Here is a 9,009-nt window from a genome sequence, read left to right as displayed (position 1 = left end):
CAAAATATTAAAAATACCAATAGAGGAATGAGCAAATAAATTAGGGCACATCCTTCTGTGAATACGGCAATTAGACATAAAGTAGATTTATGGGTGGGGCTTCCCAGGTGGCCCTAGTGATAAAGAACTTACCTGCCAATGCAGGAAACGTAAGAGATGTGGGTTTGATCCCGGGGTCAGGAAGATCCCCTGCAGGGGAGCATGGCAAGTCACTCCACTATTCTTGCCTGGAGAATCTTAGGGACAGAGGAGCCTAGCAGGCTACAGTTCATAGAGTTCCAAAGAGTCAGACACGACTGAAGCAACTTAGCACCCGCACGCATGCTGACTTATGGGTACCAACATAAATAGGGCTGTACAACACATTGTTCATTTACTTCTTTTGATTTGGAGTGTGCAAAAAAAAATCCTACTTATAATTCAGTTCAGTTCAGTCGCTCAGTCATGTCTGACTCTTTGCAACCCCATGGACTGCAGCATGTCAGGCCTCCCTGCCCATCACCAACTTCCAGAGCTTACTCTAACTCAAGTCCATTGAGTTGGTGATGCCATCTGACCATCTCATCCTCTGTCATCCCCTTCTCCTCCCGCCTTCAATCTTTCCTAGCATCAGGGTCTTTTCCAATGAATCAGTTCTTCGCATCAGGGGGCCAAAGTAGTAGAGCTTCAGCTTCAGCATCAGTCCTTCCAATGAATATTCAGGACTGATTTCCTTTAGGATGGACTGGTTGGAGCTCCTTGCAGTCCAAGGGACTCCCAAGGGTCTTCTCCAACATCACAGTTCACAAGCATCAATTCTTCAGCACTCAGCTTTCTTTATAGTCCGACTCTTATAATTACTTTGCTTTAAAATTAGTGTCCACTTTATTAATGCTACAAAATTGCTACACTATTGCTGGGAGTGAAATATGTTGCTCACCACCAGATGAAGCCTGGAACATATTGATTACAATTGACTTTCCAGAAACTCTTTCAATCTAGTACATTATAGTTACTCAAGAACTGTTTAATCAGTGAATGAAACAGTCAGGCCAGCAGCACCAAGGTTCCTCCCAGATCCAATTACTTCTTGGATTCTCCCTAGAGAAAAAACTGTTCTTATAAAGTGGTCATGATAATACCTACCTAAAAGAGCTACCACACTGATAAACAAAATGTGCAAAATTGAGTCCTAAGTTATAATTTGCTGTACAAATTCCAGGAGCTATTTTGTGGTTGGTCTTCACTGGATAAAAATTACTTCTCTGTCAAGTTCAGAGTCACTCTGGGAAGTTGCAGAGAGCCTTATTTCAATTGTTTATGTAAGAAGAGGGGAGAGGCATGAAGGAGTAGGAGGAAGGATCAAACAATAGAAACACTGGACAGTTGAGGATGAAGAGGAGGCTGATGGCAAATGCCAAGTCTGAATGCTAGTTATGTTAAAAAAAAAAAGTAATGGTAATAGTCAGGAAAGGCTTTATATATGTACACAGTGTTAAGCATACACTGCATTTAATCCTTATAATCAGGAAACTCTTGAAGTTGAGAGGGTCCCCCAGAGATGTTCCATGCCAGTTCTCTCACCTGATTGGTTGGTTTAGTTGCTAAGTAGTGTCCAACTCTTGTGACCCCATGGACTCTAGCCTGCCAGGCTCCTCTATCCAAGGGATTTCCCAGGCAAGAATACTGGAGTGGGTTGCTATTTTCTTCTCCAGTCTCACCTGATTGTTATTCCTTAATTATGCTTGAAGGGAAACTCGATTGCAGTCTTTTCAAAATTATTGGAGCAGAGAGAGTCTCTCCAAACTTGGTTATGAGCTTCTTAGAGTTGCCATAATTAAGCATGACAAACTGGGTAGCTTAGACTAACAGAAATGTATGCTTTCACAGGTCTAGAAGCCAGAAGTCTTAAATCAAGGTATCAATAGTTTGCTTCCTTCTGAGGACTGTAGAGGAGAATCTGTTCCTGCCTCTTAGCTTCAGTGCTGGCAATCCTTGGCAGTTTCTGGCTCATAGATTGTTACTTCAGTCTCTGCCTCCATCTTTAAATTACCTTCTTCTTTCTGTTTCTCCTCTTCTTGCTTGTGTGCTTTTCTGTTCTTATAAAGACATCTGCCATTGGATTCAGGGTTGGGTCTACCCAGATAATCCAGGATAATCTAATCTTAAAATTTGTAACTTAATTGTATCAACAAAAACCCTTTCCCCAAATAAAGTCACATTCAGAGGTTCTGACTAGACATATCTTTGGATGGTGGGGCAACCGATCAACTCACCACAGCATGTTTGTGTGATTTTACTTTTGGAAGAAGGCTTCTAGAAGAGAAATATATTCTAAAGGGAAGTAAAAGCTAAAGTTTTGTTGTTTTTTTTTAAGTCACTTTTCCTAGGCAGTTCCTAGTGGACAGATGTAAATGGTTTGCAGTGTCCTCTTCAAAATCTTGTAGCATCCTCTTTTAAAACTGGTGCAAGCTAACAAGTTACTGAAACAGTTACCACATACTAAAGCCTTTCACCCTCCCAACTTCTCTTTATGAAAATCAGTTAAAGAAAACAAATTTTCTCAATTGAGTGCCCTGAGAAATATAATTACTTGAGAGGGGAGAATGCATAAATAAGCAGCCTAACAGAGTTTGATGTGCTACCCACTAAATTTAGATTCTCTTTCCAGTGAGGTGGTAAGTTAAGTACCTGAATAGACCCTCCTGCTGAAAACAACTAAAAACAGATAAAACCCTTAAGAGTCAATGAGCTGTCACAGAAGTAAGCGCTTCTCAAACCAATGACCGAGCAAAGACACAGAAATCTGTAGGGATATAGAGGGAGCCCTATCTCCAGCCATGTACCAGACAAGAGGGGAAGGGGAAACCAAGATTCAGCTTTGAAGTTATAGCTTCAAAAGGGCTCCAGAGACACAGCTCAGAGCCTGCCCAACCTGTGGGATCTAATACATCTTCTCCCCAAAAGTTGGTATCCCAGTGGGCTAAACCATCAATTTAGAAAGGAAAAAAAAAAAAAACAGAACTTGACATTCATCAATGATTTCAGCCTGAATTCACACTACCTGGGAGAACTGGAGAAGAATTTAATTTTCAGTGATCCTAGACTAGAAGTTCTCATAAACCTGGAAGAAGCAAATGAAGACCCTCTTCAAAGGACTGCACTTCTAATCCAGCTGAAGACGATTCCTTCAGGTAAAATTCCAAAGCATCGAACAACCCGTAGCACAAAAGAACTCAACTTCCAAAGCATGATAAGCCAAAGCAACACCATAAAAAGGTCCATAGTCTATCATTAATTCAATTCTATGAACTGAAACATGTCTCTTCCCATACTTACACATATGTCACCTACACCTAAAAGAAGTATCAGGCAAATTCTAACCAAGAGAACACTGACAGAGACACACTGACAATAGAAAAAGAATAGTTTAAAAATAAACACTGCCAGAGATATAAAGATAAATGGTCAGTTCATCAGAAACCATCTGACCCTCCAGGAAAGCCCCTTCAGAAATCTTAGTAAGTTTAAATTTGCATCCATTCCTAACAGCCTCAGGAATACTGACAAATTCTAAGGAGTAAAAAGCAAGTTCAAAATCAAAATAGACGTGTAAATACTTACTCAGTAACTGAGAACATAAGCAGATGAATGTATTTGAGCAATTAGTGGCGAGTGCGCAGGCGCAGCCGGCGGCACGCTGAGGGCTCTGACGCGCCGGCCGCGAGCGAGCGAGCGATGCCTTCTCACCTGTGGCACCTGACGAAGGGTGTGCGGGAGGCGGGCGGAGGCCTGAGCGGAGGCGCCCCCGGAGACGCAGGCACAGCAGGAGTCTGGCTGCACTCGGAGGGGCGGGAGGGAGAGGCACCAGAGTCGAGGGAAGAGAAAACAGGCTCCACCAGAGAGAGGTGCCTGGCTGGGAACCGCGTGCGGACAGGGGGTACCTTCTGGGCGCGGCCCAGGCGTCAGGACCTGGTACTCGGGAACGGTTCCTGCCGTCCCGTTACCTCGAGAAAGGCTCCTCCCCGCCGCGTCACTGACTACTGACGGCTCGAGGACATCTGGGAACCCGCCCCGCACCCTCCGCTCAGGCGGACGGTCCCTGGGGCCTCCCGCGCGCGCCCCGCGCGGGGCGCTCCCTACCCCCACTCTCTCTCCGCCTGGACTCTCGGGGCAGCTCCCGCGCGGGGCTTCTTTTCCCTCGAGGGGAAGTAGGAGCTTAGCTCCGGGCGTGGCTGGTCTTCAGAAAGAATTTTATCCTAATGATGGTACCTGTGCAGCTTCCAGACTCGCTAGAGCCACGATCAGAACACTGGTAGCCTCCAAAGGTACATGTTGGGGTATATCAGGGGGGAAAGTTAGTAAGGATGAGGAGGGTTTGAATAACGCAATTTAGAAACCTGACCTAATGGATGTATATACCTACATATGGCCAGTGAGCACATGGAAAAGTGCCCAGCATCATTGGTTATCAGAGAAATGTGAATTAAAACCCAAAACGACTAGGAGATGAAAGTATCAAGAATGATTCATGTAATTCCACTTCTGGTCAAGATGGAATAGTAGGGACCGGGTTTACCCTCTTGTTTGAAACAATCAAAAAATAGAAAATAATTAATATATATGTATACATATATACAGATGTATATATCCTCTATAGCATATATAACATGTGATACTTTAGATAATATATATAATATTGTATGCAATGTCTCTATTCATATATAATGCCACTATATCATGTATAACATATACAAGATGCTACATATTATTTATGTGTAGATGATACATAATTTTATATATTGCCTCTATATGATATGTATAACGTGTCATTTATAACACACCACTCAATAGCTAAAGAATACACATTATTTCCCTGGACATTTGTAACAGTGACCTAGATGATTATACACAGGTTGAATCTCAGCTAATTTCAAAGGGATAATATTACATAGAGAAATAATATTGCATATATTATAATGCATCCTAGCTCGGAATCAAAACCAAAGCATTAAGTAGTAAAATTTACTGTTGGAAATTAAGAAACAAATATTGATGTGCTATATTGAAGTAAAGTGAAAAGTGAAAATGTTAGTTGCTCAGTCATGTCCGAGTCTTTGCCACCCCATGGGCTGTAGCCTGCTAGGCTCCTCCGTCCATGGAATTCTCCAGGCAAGAATACTGGAGTGGGTTGCCGTTTCCTTCTCCAGAAGCTTTTCGTGACCCAGGGGTGGAACCCGGGTTTTCTGCATTACAGGCAGATTCTTTACCATCTGAGCCACAAGGGAAACCCCCTGGTGCTACGCTGGTCAAAAGTAAATCATAATAGATGAGAAAATATTTAGAACTAGATTCTAATGAAAATATACACAACAAACCTGCAGGATTCATTGAAGCAATATTTAAAGGTAAATGTTGACAGTGGAAAATCTGAAATATAATGAGCTAAATATGAATTCCAGAAAGTTAGAAAAAGAACAGCAAAATAAACAGGAAAAAAAAAAGAGAAAATAAAGAGCAGAATTTAGTAAGAAAGAAAATTAACATAAAATTGAGATAACCTATTGAAAATAATCTATTCAGAAATTAGTTCTTTGAAAAGATCAAAATAAAATTAAAAAATATTTAGTAATATTATTGGTCAAGAAAAAAAAGACATAAGTCACATTATAGGTAAGAGAGAGGAGGATATATTATAGATACTGCAGACATTAAAAAGATAGCTTAATATAAAAATCTTTGGGGCTTCCCTGGTGGCTCAGTATTAAAGAATTTGCTGCCAATGCCAATGAGTTCCATCCCTGGTCCAGGAAGATTCCCACATGCCACAGAGCAACTAAGCCCGTGTGCCATAACTATTGAGCCTGCGCTTCAGAGCCTGGGAACTGCAACTGTTGAGTCCTCACATTTCAGTTACTGAAGCCTGCAGGCCCTACAGCTTGTGCTCTGCAACAGGGGAAGCCACTGCAATGAGTAGACTGCGCACCTAACTAGAGAGTAGCTCCCACTTGCCACAAGGAAAGAAAAGCCTGCACAGCAACAAAGACCCAGCACAGGAAAAAATAAGGTAAATAAAATTATTAAAATCTTTGTACCAATAAATATAAATGTGTAGATTCAATGGATGAAGTCCTAGAATGATATTAAATCTAGTATATTCCATCAAAACTTAATTATGAACACTAAAATAGCAAGGGTAGGAAGACTCAGTTTTTAAGGTATCAATTCTCCCAACTGATCTGTTGATGCAATAGATTCAATGCATTTCCAATGATAATCTCACTAAGGTTTTGTGTAGGAATTCACAAGTTTATTCTAAGACGTATATGGAAATACTAACAACCTAAATAGCCAAAGCAATCTTGAAAAAGAAGAATAAAGTTGGAGGACTTAGACTATTTGACTTCAAAGCCTTTAATAAAGCTCCAGAATCAAGACTGGTGCTAGTAAAGGATTGAAAAATTAGGATGATGCAACACAATGGAAGCCGTTTGTTATTTTTCAACAAATGGTACTGAAAGAGCTGAGTGCTCATGTGTGCTAAGTAGCTTCAGTCATGTCCAACTCTTTGTGACCCTGTGGACAGAAGCCCTCCAGGCTCCTCTGTCCATGGGATTCTCCAGGCAAGAATTCTGGAGTGGCTTGCCATGCCCTGCTCCAGGGGATCTTCCTGACCCAGGGATTGAACTCGTGTCTCTTAACATCTCCTGCATTGGGTTCTTTACCACAAGCACCAACTGGGAAGCCCAGAGTGCTCATATGAGGGAAAAAATTAACCTTTATCCCTAGCTCACATCATACACAAAAATTAATTTGAGATGAAACATAGACCTAATCTTAATAAACTATGAAAGCACAGAAAATAACTTTAGGGCTTGGAAGTACACAAAGATTTCTTAGAAACGGCACAGAAAGCATAACCATATGAAAAAGAAATTAACAAATTAGACTTTATCAAAAATTTTTAAACTTCTGCTTAACGAGATATAGCAAACTCTGTAGCTGTGAGAGAATATTTGCAAAACACATATCTGATGAAAAACTCATGTCCATGATACACAACTCAAGAACTCCTACAACTCAAGAATAAAAAGATAAGGAACCCAATTAAAAAGAAAAAATGGGCAAAAGATTTGAATGGACATTTCATCAGAAAAGATAAATTAAGGGCCAATGAGCACATGAAACAGTGCTGGACATCACAAGTCATTTGAGAAAGGCAAATTAAAACCAAAAGTGAGTAAGAAACAAAAGCATCAAGAATGTCTCATATATTTCCACTTCTGGAAGATGAAGTAATGGGAACCAGATTTACTCTCTTGTTTGAAATGATCAAAAGTAAAGGATAGAATATATGAAAGAACAATCAGATAACAAAGAATGGTGATCTCCAAGAAAGAATAAACAGACAAGGTAAGTCAAATGACTTCTCCAGCATATTGTTCAGAGAATTTTCTGGTCACAGAGAAGAAAAGGGACTTCAAAAGTCTCCCAGTGTTGGGGAAACAGCTGCAGGTCTGAAGAGTTTGGGGCAGTATCCCAAACCTTAGCACTTAGAAGGTTTCCAAAAATGTCTGTGGAATTGAACTGCTAACTCTCAGTAATACATTTCAACAGGTCAGAGTCAACCGTGTACCAAGCACTTGGAGCCATTAATGTCCCCTGACCCCTTCCCCCCACCGCCCCACCCCATAGACAAAGTGTTACTTAGGAAAAGTTCAAGTGTGAACGTCTCTGTAGTCTTCAAGTGCTCACCACCATTTCCAACACTGCCCACACCAGCCTCAACTCTCCCCAACCCCCATCCTCACCAGCTTCAATGTGCTCCCCCTAGCCTGCCATCCCCAAGCCCTGAGGTTTTTCCTTACTGCTATGTGTGTTAGTTGCTCAGTCGTTTCTCACTCTTTGCGACCCCATGGACTGTAGCCCACCAGGCTCCTCTGTCCAGTGGGATTTTCCAGGCAAGAATACTGGAGTGGGTTGCCATTCCCTTCTCCAGGGGATCTTCCCAACCAAAGGATCGAACCTGAGTCTCCCACATTGCAGACAGACTTTACCATCTGAGTCACCAGGGAAGCCCAATATGTGATAAAGTTATGAATAAAGTGCTTTTACCCCCTGGAGCTCTCTCCAACATCCTTCCTCTCTTGGTATAATGTATTTTGTCTGGTAATTGAAATTTTCCGAAGACACATCTTAACCCAAGAAGAGCTGCAGTGGTAGAAATTGCTACCATTCGCGGACACAGAGAGGAAGAGTTTGGAACAAATAAATACTGACCATGCTCCTTAAATTTCAGCTTCTTTTTCCTCTATGTAGGGCTCACCCCTGAGAAAACTCTTAAATTGAATATTCAGAGCATCTCAGAGAGTATTTCACCAAGGTAAAATACCCATTGTGTTTGGGGAAGGAATGATAGGAAGCAGGTGAGAATACAGAGATTTCACTCGGCAAATATTAATTGGTTCCTACATACTGGGTACTGTTGTAGGTTTTGGGGATAAAGCGATGAACAAATGCTTTCATTCTCTTTACATTAGTGGCCCTCAAAATTTTCCCACCATAGAAATAGTTTACTCTGGGTGCTCACTTTGGCAGCACATATACTAAAATTGGAACAGTACAGAGAAGATTAGCATGGCCCCTGCGCAAGGATGACATGCAAATTCGTGAAGCGTTCCATATTAAAAAAAAAAAAAGAAATAGTTTACCCTGGAACTTTGAGTTTTTGCTCTCAACAAGATCCCCAGATTATTTTGATTATCAGCTAGTTTGAGGAAACACTATTAAAGCAGCAAGTTGAGATGGTCCTTATTAGTTAAAAGAAAGCAACCTGTACTATCCCCTGCTGTTCTTTTAGAAAGCAGTTTTGTTAACTATCTAGGTGCTACTGTTTCTTCACGCGTTATACATGCATCCAGGACCTGTCTGAGGCGAATGTGAAGTGGATGATGTCAGCCTTTAGTGTTCTCCCAATCTCCCCCCAAACACCCAGAGGTCTCCTGATATGCCCATGACTTGTGTAATCAG

General features: G+C 41.4%; 1 long non-coding RNA gene and 1 other non-coding gene across 2 annotated transcripts in view; both read left to right on the top strand.

Annotated features, from left to right (window-relative positions):
- The first annotated feature begins 3,689 nt into the window (after window positions 1–3,689).
- The window catches only part of LOC145518225 (uncharacterized), a 51,295-nt gene continuing 45,975 nt past the window's right edge, over window positions 3,690–9,009 (top strand). The window contains exon 1 of the long non-coding RNA XR_014062765.1: window positions 3,690–4,307. This is a non-coding gene — a long non-coding RNA (uncharacterized LOC145518225). The remainder of the gene's footprint in view (window positions 4,308–9,009) is intronic.
- LOC145519239 (U6 spliceosomal RNA) lies at window positions 8,562–8,668 on the top strand. Its single transcript, XR_014063656.1, has one exon. It is a non-coding gene; the product is annotated as a U6 spliceosomal RNA (small nuclear RNA).

Source organism: Giraffa tippelskirchi, chromosome 8, assembly GCF_054371585.1.
Source record: "Giraffa tippelskirchi isolate mGirTip1 chromosome 8, T2T-mGirTip1v1.2.pri, whole genome shotgun sequence".
Taxonomy (NCBI): Eukaryota; Metazoa; Chordata; class Mammalia; order Artiodactyla; family Giraffidae; genus Giraffa; species Giraffa tippelskirchi.
This window is presented reverse-complemented; position numbering and strand designations above follow the sequence as displayed.